Genomic DNA, 15,310 nt, shown 5'->3' with positions numbered 1-15,310 from the left:
AGAGCCCAGCGGGGAAACCCCACAAGTGACCTGCCCTGAGGATGGAGAGCCCAGTGGGGAAACCCCACAAGTGACCTGCCCTGAGGATGGAGAGCCCAGCAGGGAAAACCCACAAGTGACCTGCCCTGAGGATGGAGAGCCCAGCGGGGAAACCCCACAAGTGACATCCTTCTGAGGACTACAGTGCAGGGGTGGGGAGAATAATTTCACTGTGAAAACTTTGTCTTTAGATCTCAAGAGTACAGATTGCAGAGTTCTCCAGAGTTGGGGGTCTGTGCAGCCTGAGGCACAGAGTTGGGGTGTTTTGTGAAACGCAGACCCTTCCCTCGACCTGGTTCATTATCAAACCTTAGAAACACCTGCGAGGGTGACGGCTGGCTCCATGTTGGAGCCCATGCAGGAGTCCACACTGCATTCAGTCCTTGTCCTCGTCTGTCTGGCTGCAGCACATACGGCGACAGCTTATCCACGGCAGGCACCACTTCTCATGGCTGAAGACAGACACTGCCCAGGTCAGGTGGTCAAGCTGGGACCTAGTGATAACCACGCTGACAGCATGTAGGCTTGATGTGATGTGGGCAAAAGAATGGCACCTTGCCTCTGGGACCTTCCTCCCCAAAACACATAACCCCCATCTAGTCAGGAGAAAAATACCAGGCAAATGCCAACTGAAGAACATTCTACAGAATTCCAACCAGCACTCAAATCTGTGCGAGTCATCCAGAACAGGGCAAATCTGAGAAACTGCTCCAGCCAACAGGAGTCTAAGAAACAGTGACTGCTCAGGCCTGAATGTCTGTGCTCCCCCCAAACTCAAGTTTGAAATCTTTACACCCAGTGTGATGGCCTTAGGAGGTGGAGCCTTTGGGAGGAGGTTATGCCATGAGCACAGCCCGTGAATGGCATTGGTGCCCCGAGAAGGGGCCACAGTGCTGCCTCCACCCTCCCCACGGGAGGTGCAGTCGGGAGGTGCTGTCCATGGGGAACGAGTCCTCACCAGGCCCTGGATCCACCGGGGCATTGACCTTGAACTGTCCACCCTCACAGCCGTGAGAAATACACTTCTATTTATAAGCCACCCAAGGGGTGGTATTCCACTGCAGCCGTCCCAAGAGACGGGGACCGTGGCTGAAGGCAGCGTGGAGTTCGGGTGGGGCCCTGGCCAGAGCTGAGCACTTAGCCCACCAATATTTCTAAACTTTGGTGTTAATCTGCGTTGAGGGAAGCCTCTGTGTTTCCCAAAACACCTAGTCCTTGTCCCTCAGACGATGCAGACCCCACTCTCCTTGAGATCTGGAGGCGAAATTCAACCACACCTGCCCCTCAGCCTTGCAGAGTATTTACCGGACCTGGCAGTTTTTATTCTTTACCTCAGAGTTTTGAGTATTTCCTAATTTCATTAATGACAACGTTTGCCTTTTTTTTTGGAGACAGAGTCTCATTTTGTTGCCCTCAGTAGAGTGCTGTGCCATCAGCTCACAGCAACCTCCAACTCCTGGGCTTAGGTGATTCTCTTGCCTCAGCCTCCTGAGTAGCTGGGACCACAGGTGCCCGCCACAACACCCGGCTATTTTATTGTTGCACTTTGGCCCGGGCCGGGTTCAAACCCACCACCCTCAGTATATGGGGCCAGCACCCTACCCACTGAGCCACAGGCACTGCCCGAAGTTTGCTATTTTTAATTCTTTTCTTTTTTTAAAGTTGATTTTTGCAGGGGGAGGCAAAAAGGTCTTTATTTCAACATTACTGACCTGAAAGTCCAATACCACTTTAATTTCAAGGAAAAGTAAGAATTAAAAAGAAACGTTAACTGTGCTGTTCCATACATCCCCCCCTTTCCACTGTCTGGTATTGGCACTTTCACATTTTAATACAAAGTAGATTGCACTGGGGTTTTTTGTGGCACCTTTCTGAACTTTAAGGCAATCAGACAGTAATATCCTTATAAATTTTAGTATAACAGCACAGCATAGCTGCCAAAACAAAAAATAAAATCAATTTATGTTCCCTATAAGATTTTATCAAGCTTCTGGTTAGTAGCTAGGAATTCTAACACAGATTGACATGTGAGCTCTCCAGAATTCCACTAGACTTAGCAGTAAAATTCCCCATAGTTATGTGTTTGAATTGTCTCAAATAGAACTTTTCTATTAAGTTATTCGTACCTATCATATATGAGACATGAGCCTTAACAACAGTTGCGTGTGACTTTTCCATTTTGTTGAAAATAGCAGGTAGGATCTGATACTGTTATCAAATCTTCCCCCAGATTCCTTCTGTCTTGCCATTTCTCTCCCATGTTCCCACTTGGCGTATATTAAACAAGAGGGCTCAGAAACAACAATGTGCCATAAACACACTGGTGTAGGTGAGACATTTACATTGGCAGCATTCACCTGCCAAAGATGATCTAGAACATAAAGACAGTAATCAAGAACCTTTTTTTTAAGTTGATTTTTGAGTTGATTTAAAAAAAAAAAAGGTATACAGACATGAGGCTCAACTATTTCAACCCTCTCTGAAAGATTTAACAGAAAAGATACGAGATTTGCCTGTAACTTTCCACCTATTCCCAAACCCCCGGCCCCTTAAGCAAGTAAAGTCAGCTCTCTGCTGGCCTTGCTCACAGCATCTGGGCAGCTGCACTGAGCCCCCAGGGCTCAGGGGAGAGGACGTTCTCTGCAGACTGCACAGGCCTGTGTTCTCCTTTGGGAAGAGTCAGACTGTTGCCTGGACCTTTGTACCTGAGCCCAGGGACACTCCAGCACTGCAGAGCCACCTTCACTAAGGGTCTTTGGGGTGTGTCATCAGACCAGAGGTCTAAGGAGTCAGTGACGTTCCGGCCCAGCAGAGCAACCTTCAGACCTTGGTCTTTGTCTTCCATTCCCTTCTCCTTCTTTTTGGAACTGCAGTTATTTATTTTACATGCTTTTTTACTTCAGAGAGGGTATGATTTTAACAGAGTTTAAGATCTCTATTTCCTCTGTACCAAGCTGGAGTATGTACAGTGAAATGATCAGGAAAACCCCAGAGTCTGGACACAGGGGACCTGTGTTCAAGCCCAGGCTGTGCCTTCCTGGCCAGTGGCCACATGGGAACCTCTCCCCTCCACACCTGACTGTCCTCCTGGCCCAAAGGAGGGTGAAGATAGCAGTACTGGCCTTAGAGGGTGACAAAAGGATTGCACAGACTAACGCCAGGGGCTCCCCTGGCGAGCCCCTAATGAAAGGTGTCTATTGTAATTCTACCCATGTTTTTCTTCTCAGTTGTTGCTATGGTCCGAGTGTGCTCCCCCCAAGTTCAAATGCTGGAAACCTAACTCCAGTGCAGTGGAGCTGGGAGGTGGGGCCTGGTGGGTGGTGTTCCCTCACGAATGGGTTAATGCCACCGTGGACAGGGCTTACGGAGCAGGTCCGTCCTCCTCTGCTCTTCTCCCACGTGAGACAGACTCACTCCCACTCTTGCCTTCAGCCGTGTGAAGGCACAAGAAGAAGCCCCGTCCCAGATGCTGGCGCCGTGATCTGGGACTTCCCGGCTCAGAACCACGAGATGTGAACGTCTGTCCTCTACACATGTCTTACTTTACCTTCTTTTAATTTTTAAACTGACTGAATTGACCGTTTATTTTTAAATTTTTTCTTATCTATAATTTTTATGAATTTTTCGCTCCTTTCATTTATTTCTCAGATTTTATCATTGTAATTAATGTCACTTCTCTCAGAGTTACGTTTGTCTTATTCCTGAGTCTTTATCCACTTTTTTCCTTCTGTGTTTTGCCATTTTCTCTCCTGAACACTGTAAAGTTTTGAGCTGCCTGGGGGTTAACTTGCTTTCATCTGCGTCATGTTTGCTTATTTGTTTCTCAGCCTTTTAAATCTCTTTTCCTTTCACTTCCATTATTCTTTCTGCTCTTTCCATGTTAGTCTTCTAATTTCTGCTCTTGTTACTTTTTTGGAGTGTATCTCTAATATGCTCAGTATTGCAATATTGGTTCTTTAACTTCCCTCACTGTTTATGTCATAAAGTCCAGAAGTTTGGGTAGGGACTGTTGGGAGCAGGACTGATTAATCCTTACTTGCTTCCAGTCACCCACACTGCCCCTCTGCCTCTGTCTTTTTTATTATTATTATTTTTTGAGACAGAGTCTCACTCTGTTACCCTGGATAGAGTGCCATGGCATCATAGCTCACAGCAACCTCAAACTATTAGGCTCAAGTGATCCTCCTGCCTTAGCCTCCTGAGTAACTGTGACGACAGGTGCTCACCGTAACACCTGGCTAGCTTTTCTATTTTTAGTGAGACAGGATCTCGCTGTTGCTCAGGTTGTTCTCCAACTCATGAACTCAGGCAATCCACCTGCTTCAGCTTCCCAGAGTGCTGGGATTATAGGTATGAACCATGGGGCCCATCTCTCTGCCCCTCATTAATGGAGCTCATGTCCCTTTCAATGTTATTTTTTAAAAAAATTACACCCTGGATAACTTGGGATACCCACAGGCTGTAAACTCTGACTAGGAACATAATGACTTTCATAAACATGGTACATTTATACAGCTGTAATAATCATATTCTTAATTAATTCTTTTCTGATTACAAAGTCAGTAGATATTCAAAAGAAAATTTGGAAAATTCAAGAGGGTATTAACAAATCCTAAAAAGTGATCTATAGTTCCACTGGCCAGAGGTCACTGACTCTCTAGGATAACGGGCTTCACTCTCCCAGACTTTTTCGTTGCAGAGATCCACATATTTGTCTTTTAGAATCGGGACTACACTGCGTACAGCAACACCATCTGCACCTTCCACTTACCAACACATCATTAGTGCTTATTTTCCTTTACCTCAAAAATCTTTTTTAAATATTGAGTTTTATATGCCACCTGCTACCATGTTTCCTTGCAAATAAGACCCAAAAAAGAAGCCCTAGCAGGATTTCTATGCATTTGTTAAATATAAGCCCTACCCCAGTAATAAGATCTAGTGATGGGCATGGCTATTCAGAGTACATGCATAGCCACACCATGCATTTTGGCACAGAGAGGAAGACATCCCCTGAAAATAAGCCCTAGTGTGTCTTCTTGAGAAAAAATAAATATAAGACAGTGTCTTATTTGGGGGGAAACACAGTAGATGGCATGAGGACACTTGGGTGTCACGTCTCCTCGTGCTCAGCCCTGTCCCCTACTGGGAATTAGCTGGTCGTGGCCTGTAGCAACGTGTAGTCTGCATAAAGATGTGATGCACAGCCCCCCGGAGGGCCGGGGGGTGAGGACTTTCTGGTGGCATCATAGGAGGCAGGAGAGATGCCGTGAACTAAAATTCACATCCACACAGCCCTTCTCCTGCCCTGATCTCAGGGTTTCGGGACTGTGTCAAAATGCCGGTATTTCTGACTGGGAAAAGGAAGATTTGGGGCCCACAAAGGACAAGATCGTGGGAAATGAAAGCGGTTACAGAGCTGTTTCTTCAAGGGCAGCCAGCTCCTCAGTGGCAGGGGCGTGCCAGACTCAGACTGGGCTGGACCAGGGAGTTGACATTTATCCCTCCAACAAGCCTGTCATTGGGTGATTATGACATGACAGCCCCTTACTAGGCATGGACATTCAACTGCAAACACGACAGACAGTCTCTTACAGCCCAAGAAGGAACAGGAGCGGGGTAACATGTAGGTGAGCAGGCAGGTAGGGTCCTGTGTTCTCACACTGCCAGAGGGGAAGTACGTGATGGGATTTGGAAAAATAGCCACCCAAACTGGGTGCCTTGGAAGGAGCAGCTGAAATGCCTGCAGAATTAGTCAGGGTGGTATGTGTTTGGGGTGGGAGGAGGGGTAGCAGACTGCTCCATACAGAGGGAATCCTCATAAACATACCCAGCTGCCGGAGAGAGCCCTCAGAACTGAAGACTCTTCATCTGAAAGAGGAATTCCAGTTCAAGGGGTGAAGCGATGAGAGATGAGAAACCCACAGAGATCAGCTCTCCAGCCAGGCACTGGAGGAGGAATCCCGGGAGTGTGTGCCGATTCCATGGACATTAGCTCTCCAGCTGGAGGACTGGAGGAGGAATCCCAGGAGTATATGTGGATTCCATGGACATCAGCTCTCCAGCTGGGGAACTGGAGGAGGAATCCCGGGAGTATATGTGGATTCCATGGATATCAGCTCTCCAGCTGGGGAACTGGAGAAGGAATCCAGGAGTATGTGCGGATTCCCTGGAGATCAGCTCTTCAGCCAGGCACTGGAGGAGGAATCCAGTAGTAGGTCTGGATTTCAGTGATGGGTCAGTCCTGTGATTCCTTGGCTAGGGGTCTGAGTTGGTGAAGGGAGTGGAACTCCACCCTCAGAGAAGTGGGGAGAGTTAGAGCTCGGCACCCCACCCACAGAGAACTGGGGAGAGTTGGAGCTTAGCTGGGTACTGAGTGCTGCCCAGATGGACTTGGGCTGGGGATGGTAAAGAACTAGTCAAGGATTGAGGCAAAGTTTTGTTGCAAAGATGGGTCAGTATATCCACCCGGGACTCCCTGTGGGGACAGTTTTATAGTAATAAGTCTAACTCCTAACCTCATAGGGAGTGGACACGGCGAGTTCATGGCCATAGCCAGCAGGGGAAGACGGAGCCTGGCTAGAAGGTGTTAACTGATTTCTCTCGTGAGACAGAGACAGAGAACAGGCAAGCTGCTACCACGGAAATGGTCAACCCAATGAGTCCTTCATGGAATTTGTTTTTAAAACATTTTTAAGAAGAATTAAGCAGAGCTTCAGGTTCTGGAAGGGAGACTCTTTGAAATTAGCACTTTAAGAAATCCCACATATACTATGCAAGAGATAATTCTGAAATTCTATTATGGAAAAAACATTGGTTCTGCTGATGCAGTATAGAAAATTAAATCATCATCTGGCAATAAGCCTTACATAAACAAGTCAAAAAAGCACGCACAAAACCAGAAAATAATTTCAGGCCTCACTTCTTCATGATGAACGAGAGGGCTTTTCGATGCTTTTGTTACACATTCATTAATTAGAAACCCATTAGCAGCTGAGAATTGAAGTGAGCTTATAGTAACTAGACAGACAAGCTAAGCCCAATAGCATGAACTCATGCGACAGAAATAAAAACGTGTCTTTGCAAACATTCATCATGCATTAATCTCAAATTCTATGAACTCGGAACGATGGAGAACATTTTTATGTAAGCCAAGCAAAACACTGCAATCAGGATTCACCTCTTCTCTAAACAAAATGAAAGTGACCTGGGGTCAGACGTGCTCTCTTCTGTATATATCGCTCAGTGTTGGTGAAACGGTGATCTGTGAGCGAACATTTGATGTCATCTGACGTTCACCCTTAATGAAGATCTAGTGGAGAAATCGAACAGCTTGTGCAAATCATACCTCATTGTGTTCTCACAATGATGCCAGGAGGTCAGCATTATTTAAAGGATGAGCAAATTGTCCAAGATGAAGGAACTAGAACTCATATCTTGATCTCATAATTCTAAATACAATATTGTTTTTAGTCAAACATGTTGATATATTCTTTTTTTTCTTTATGAATAGAGATTTTATTCCCTAAACTGTTTCCTTTTCTTCTTTGTTACATCTTCCTCTTCCATCTTTATTTTTTCACACTCACACATTAGGACACAAATCTCTTCTTCCAGATAAACACTAAAGCTCTCTTTCAACTCTCAGTCAAACATCTATCAGCTATGCTCTTGTGCAGGGTCCTACAGACAAGACACCTGCCCCTACACTCATTCCATTAGAGTTAGAAGGACATGCTAAGACCCATAGCCATGGTCACCTGATATGTCTAGAAGGGGCGAGGTGTGCAGTGATAAGGAGGGGTTAATTTAAGTAATACAGGTAGTTGTCCATTTTCAGCAAGTAGGAATTGGAGACACTGGAATGACTCAGGCCATCAGGCTTATGTGAAAATAGAACCTAGCATAATCTCAGGTGAACTGAGAAACAAAGATGGGGAGAACATTTGATTGGGCCACACAGCCAGGCTGAGAGGGCTGTGAAGAGGCAAATTGGATGTGGCTGGGGGGGGGAAGTCCGGGAACATGGGGCAAAACTGATTGACTGCAAGGAGAATTAAAGGAATCCACTGTTAATCTGAGGTCTCAAACCTCTTCTACCAGTGATGGACAGATCCACGAGGCAGAAAATCAGTGAAGGACATAGCTGAACACAGCACCATCATCAGTCGCTGGATATAACAGACTCTATGGATCACTTCATCTAATAGCGTAATACACACGCTTCTCCAGCTCACAAGGACACTCACTCAGACTAGACCCCATTCTGTGCGGTAAAACACACACAGACAGATTTAAGATAACAGAAATCATACCGTGTATGCTCTCAGATTACAGTGGAATTAAACTAAAAATCAGTAAAAGAAAGATAGCTGGAAAATCCCCAAATACTTAGACATTAAACCAAACACTTTAAATAAAACATGCATTCCTCAAAAAATTAAAATAGAACTGCCATGTGATGTGACCCAGCAATCTCACTTCCGGATATATGTCCTAAAGGATCAGGATCAAGATCTGCAAGAGGCACCTGCACTCCCATGTTCACCGCACTAGTCACAGTGGCCAAGGCGTGTGACAATCCCAATGTCCATCTGGGGGTGAGAGGATAAAGAAAATGTGGCCTGTACATACAGTGAAATATTTACTATTCAGCCTCTAAGAAGAAGGAAATCTTGCCATTTACAACGATGTAGAGGAACCTGGAGGACATTAAGCTAAACAAAATAAGCCAGTCCTGGAGGGACAGACACTACGTGATTCTACCCACACGAGAAATCTGAAATAGCCCGACTCATAAAAGCAGAGAGTAGACGGTGGTTTCCAGGGACTGGGAAAGAGGCAGAATGGAGGGTAGTTGTTCAGGGGGTATAAAGTTTCAATTAGGCAAAATGAAATTCCAATCTGCTACACAGTTAATTGTACTGTGTTGTACACTTTAAAAAGTTTTGGAGGGTAGTTTTCACATTAAGTGTTCTTAGGAGGAAGGAAGGGAGGGGGCCAACAATGGGGCGTGAACAAACTTTTGGAAATGATCTATATGCTTATTTCCTTGATTTTGGTGATGGTTTCATGGGTATTATGTACATGTCCAAGATTGTCCAATTGTAGGCATTAAATATGTACTGTTTTTGTATATCAAGCATACCTCAATAAAGCTGTTTGAAAAATAAAATGTGTTTCCATAAAAGAAGAATTCAAGAGAAATTTAAAAATATTTTGAAGTAAATGAAATAAAAATACAACTTATCAAAACTTATGAGATACAGCAAAAGCAGTGCTCAGAGGGAGATTTAGAGTATTAAATTGTGTATTTTAGAAAAGAAGAAAAATCTAAGCTTAATCCTAGCTTTCATCTTAGTAAACTAGAAAGAAAGAGCAAACTAAACCAAAAATAAATTGAAAAAGAAATGATAAAAATTGGAGGGGGGAAAATCCATGAAATTAAAAATAGGAAATCAATGGAGAAAAATCAACAAAACCAAAAGCTGGTTCTTTGAAAAGATTGATAAAACTTATAAGTATATAGCCAGACTAACTAACAAAAATGAAAGAGATAATGGAAAATAAAATGCAAATTACTAATATCAGAAATGAAAGAGAGAATACCCCACCAGATTCCGGGTTGAAAGATTGAAAAGACTATTCACAGAATACTGTGCACATTGAAAAGACTATTGACAGAATACTATGAATAGCTCCATGCCCACGAATTTGATGACCTAGATCAGGCGTCCTCAAACTACGGCCTGCGGGCCACATGCAGCCCACCTAGGACATTTATCCGGCCTGCCAGATGTTTTTGTCACCGCTGCCTGTCCTGCTTAGCAGCCAACTCATCCCAGGGCCCGCAGTCTGGCCCTCCAATGGTCTGAGGGACAGTGAACTGGCCCCCTGTTTAAAAAGTTTGAGGACCCCTGACCTAGATGAAATAGACCAATTCTTTGATAGACAAAATCCACCAAACTCACACAAGAAGACAAAGGCACATTTGAATAGGCCTGAATCTAGGAAATTGAACCAGTAATTAGTAACCTTCTGAAGTGGAAAGCACCAGGCCAAGAGAGACTCACCAGTGAATCCTACCAGACATTTAGGACAGAAATTATAGCAATTTTCTTCAGTCTCTTTCATAAGTTTGAAGCAGAAGGAACACTCTGTAATTTATTCTATGAACCCAATATAACCCTAACACCAAAAGCAGATGAAGATATTATAAGAAAACAAATGTAACAAGCCAATATCTCTCATAAACATAGATGCAAATATCTGCAACAAAATATATTAGCAAATGAGGTTCAATGATATGTAAAACAAATTATACGCCAGAAATCCCATGACCAAATGGGATTTATTCTACATTTACAAAGCTGGCTCATCATTCAAGAAGGAATTAATGTAATCCATCACATCAACTGGCTAAAGTAGAAAAATCAGATCATTTTAACAGATGTAGAAAAGGCTTGGACAAAACCCAAGGCCTTTTGTGATAAAAACTCTTAGCAAGTTACGAATAGAAGGGAACTTCCTCAACTTGGCAAAAAAACAGCTATAAATATCCTACAGCTAATATTGTACCTAATAGTGGGAAACTAGACATTTTGGGGCTAAGATCGGGAACAAAATAGGGATGTCCCTTTCAATGTCATATTAGAAATTATAGCTAATGTAATAAGAAAAGAAAAGGAAATAAAAGGTATATAGATTGGGCAGGAAGAACTAAAACTGTCTCTGCAGATGATGTGCAGAAAATCTGAAGAAATTCTTAAAAACCTCTAAGAACTAATGATTATAGCGAGAGTGTGAGATACAAGGTTAAAATACAAAATTAATTGCTTTCATATAAAGGGTGTCTATAAAGTTTGTGTGCAATTTAAAATAATTGGCTGTATATATATGTGTATATATGTCAGCAATGAACAATTTGTACTCGAAATTAAAAACACAATACTATTCATGTTAGGATACCCTAAAGTGAAATACTTAGGTAAATACAGTAAAATATACATGAGATCTATAGACGACTATTAAGTTCTGGGCAGAGAAATCAAGGGAGAACTAAAGAAATGAATAAGTAAATGAAGAGATGCTTCCTGCTTGTGGACAGAGAGACTCATTACTGTGAAGAGATTAGCTCTTCCTCACTTTTCAGATTCAACGTAATCCAAATCAAAATTTCAGAAAGTGACAGGATGGATATCAGCAAACTGATCCTAAAGTTTTTAGGGAGAGACAAAAGACCCAGAATAGTGAAAACAATATTGAAGGAGAAGAACAAAGTGGGGAAACTAACATTCCCCAGCCTCAAGACTTGCTCTCAAGCCATAGTAGTCAAGGTCGTGTGGTGTCGGGAAGACGAGACCAGTAGATGAGTGGGTAGGAGAGAGAGCCCAGAAACAGACCCCACACACACAGACGATGATCTTTCACAAAGGAGCAAAAGCTAGTCAGTGCAGAAAGGACGGTCTTTTCAACAAATGGTGCTGGAACAAGTGGACGTCCACATACAAAAATGAATAAATCCATTTAGACACAGGCCTTATATCCTTTACAAAATTAACTCAGAATGGATCATCGACTTAAATGTGAAATGCAAAGATATAAACCCCTAGAAGATAACATGGGAGAAAAGGAAAAGATCTAATTGAGCTTGTGTTCTGGCAATGACTTTTTAGATTCAACATCAAAGGTACGATCCGTGCAAGAAAGGACTGATAATCTAGATTTCAATATAATTTCCATCTTTTGCTCTGCAAAAGATGCCCGTCAAGGGAGCGAGAAGAGAAGTCACAGACTGTGAGAAAACCCACAAGAAGCATTACCTGATTAAAGATAGTTATTCCAAAGTAAACAAAGAACACAGTTGGGGGGGGGTGTTTTTTGTTATTTTGGAAATAAGGTCTTCCTCGGTTGCCCAGGCAGAAGTGCACTGGCAGGATCACAGTTCACTGCAGCCTTGAACTCCTTGAACTCCTGGGCTCAAGCAATCCTGCTTCAGCCTCCTGAATAGCTGGGATTACAGGCACTCACCACCATGCCAGATTAACTTTTCCTAATTTTTGTAGATACAGGTCTTACCACACTGCCTGGACTGTCTTTGAACCCATGGCCTCAAGCAATCGTCCAGCCTCAGCCTCCCCAGGTGCTAGTAGAACAGGCATAAGCCACCTGTACTTGCCCAGTACAGGCATAAGCCACCATGCCCAGTCACAAAGAACTCTTAAAACACAACAGGAAAACAAGCTGATTTTAAAAATGGGCAAAATATCTGACCAGAAACCTCTCTAATGTACAGATAGCAAATAAGCATGTGGAAAGATGCCCAACATCACACATCACAGGGACTGCACACTAAACGAGATTGTACTGCACGTCTATTAGAATGGCTGAAAACCAACACGCTACTGCCAAGTGCTGACAAGGCTGCGGGGCAACAGGGACTCTCATTCAATTGCTGCTGGGAAGGCAAAATGGGAAAGTCACTTGGGAATACAGTTTAGCATTTCTTACAAAACTGAACACATTCCTGCCAGTGTTCCAGAAATTGCACTCTTTGACATTTACCCAGATGAGCTGGAAATGCGTGTCCACACAAAAACCTGCAGGTGGATATTTATAGGACACTTATTCATGCAAGCTGAGTATCCCTTGTCCAAAGTACTCGGGACCAGAAGTTTTTCAGATTTTGAATGTTTTTAGACTGTGGAACATTTGCATATGCATAATGAGATATCTTGGGCATGGGACCCAAGACTAAACATGAAATTCATTTATATTTCATGTATGCCTATATACATACACTGAAAGTAATCTTATACATTTTGAATGATTTGTGCAGGAACAAAGTTTGTGTGCATGGAACCTCTAGGAAGCAAAGATGTCACTGTCTCAGCCACCTGCATGGGCAGTCTGTGGTCCTCTGACAAACCAGCATTGTGGACTCACATTTACATTACAATTGCTACCAGTAAGCAATTGTTCTCTTACATATTCACACATAAGGACTTAACAGCAAGACCAACGATGTACATTGTAAGGTGGAAAATTACACGTTCAGGGTAACAAGCAGCACAGTAACATCACCCGAGCAGCCGTGTCAGCCACTACGCGGGGCAACAACAGCAGTTCCTGAGGCCAGGCATGGAAGTATGAACTGTGACGTCGTGTCAATGCTCAAAACATTTCAGATTTTTGAGCATTTTGGATTTTGTATCTTTGGATTAGAGATGCTCAATTGGTTTTTGTGCAATTTTTGGCTGGGGCTGGGTTTGAACCTGCCACCTCCTGCATATGGGGCTAGTGCCCAACTCCTTTGACCTACAGGTCCCGCCCGGGATGCTCAACTTTTGCCAAAACCTGGAAGCCGCCCAGCTGTCCTTTAATAGGTGAATGGTTAATAAACGGTGGTATTCCAGACAATGGAATTTTATTTAGTACAAAGAAGAAATGAGATATCAAACCACGAAAGACATAGAAGAACCTTAGATGCATATTTCTGTGGGAACGAAGCTGATGTGAAGAGACTTCATACTACATGACATTCTGGAAAATTCTCAGTAATGCCAGTCACTAGTTATGAAAGGTTGAGCCATCGGCAGGCACAACATGTAGACAGATGTCATAACACAAGGCTGCCAAGAAAGGGCCTGAGGTCCCAACACCTGGGAAGGGATATTGCGGGAAGAATATGTTAGTCTGATGAGCAATTATTTATGGAAAATTTGGGAACCAGAAATCAACAGTAACCTCAGGATTTCCTGTTGGTGGTATGGGGATAAAGGGGGGCTGTCATTCTCAGAAACAGGACAGGTTAGGAGTGGACAAACAGTCCTGGGTAGGAGGTGGCAAGTTAGGTTTACACAGGCTAAATTTTAGTTTCAAGTGGAAACATCCAGTGAATAATTTAAAATGGGCGACAGACACTCAGAAGAGAGACTGAGTCCAGAGATACGGCGTCAAAGGCACCTGAGTCAAGCTGGTGGAAGATGTAGGCACCATGAGGTCCACAGCAGGGCGTGGAGAGAGAAGCAGAGAGCAGAGGCTGGGAATGAACATCTCTGTCTCCCGTCTCGGCCCAAAGCTCGGTCTCCTGGATTGTGGGCGGGCCAGAGAGCAGAGTCACTGCCATTCATCAGCCCAAGTGCTGCCTCTTAAGTCTCCCTCCTCGAATTTAAGCCTCAGATAATTAATCAAATGAGACAAGAACTTCCAGAGCGTTGGTCTTCTTTTGTACTAAGCATCTCTCCTCTCCAGAGTCCTCATCGGTGAACAGCCTGCTCGGGGCTTTCACTAGCTGTCACCTTCAGTGCGCACCTGCCAAGACACGTCTCCCGGTGTGGATGTCTAACAAGCCAGACATGCATAGCAGTTATTGAAATAGGACCTGCAGACATGACAGCTTGTGATAACAGCTCCAGGACTCTTACAGGTGGACATTTCAAAGCTCTTTTCAAGGTTTTTTTCTTTTTAATTCTGGGGTGGCTGACCTCATTAACTCGGAGGCTCCCACCACTGTGGAGCTGGGTTCCTCCCTCCCCATCATCAGAGCCAACAATAGCCCCGTCCTCCCTGGTGCAGCTGGTCCCAGGCTCTCTGTCATGGACACATTCATCCACATGTCTGTTGACATTTCAAGGACAGTGGGTGTCTGAAATTTGTCCACCCAGAGAGAGGTTTGGATTTTCTTCATTGCAATTCTTGTTCCTATTACTTTGAGAGTTGACAGTCATTCTTTGAGCTAACAAGGCTTTTGAGTTGTGTTTGGGCTGGGTTTTTTGCCCTCTTCCCTGAGCAGAGGAAGGAAGCAGTCATTTTATACATGGTTTCATCCCCTGTGCCAGGGTCTGGGCTGCTGCAAGCGTCTTGGCACCAGCTGGCTTGTGCCTCCGGAGAGAAGAGGGACGCAGGAAAGAGGTGTTCAGAGGGCTCTCAACTGAACCCAGTTTTTCCTGACACCCAACAAGGCATCCACATGGGTGCCCTTGTTCAATGCAGCCCACAGGTGCGATCTTGGGAAGCCCAGTTATGTGTACAGGAGTGAGCACAGTCCCTGTGGAGGCCCTGCCTGCCCGACACCCTCCCACTAAAGAGCGCTAAAAAGAGAGTAAGAAGATCACACAAAATGTTGTTGTTATTTGAAATGACTCGGGGTCTTTCCCCACTTTTCAAACCTCAACTCTTTATTAAAACACATTTAATAGTTCCGGGTAGAACTGCGCAGGTTGCTCCACAGAGCTAATTAAGCAGGTGCAGTGCCTACACTCTAAGCGCC

Source organism: Otolemur garnettii, unplaced genomic scaffold (genome assembly GCF_000181295.1).
Source record: "Otolemur garnettii isolate 467f Iridium unplaced genomic scaffold, OtoGar3 scaffold00107, whole genome shotgun sequence".
Lineage (NCBI taxonomy): Eukaryota > Metazoa > Chordata > Mammalia > Primates > Galagidae > Otolemur > Otolemur garnettii.
Note: the sequence above shows the minus strand (reverse complement) of the source record.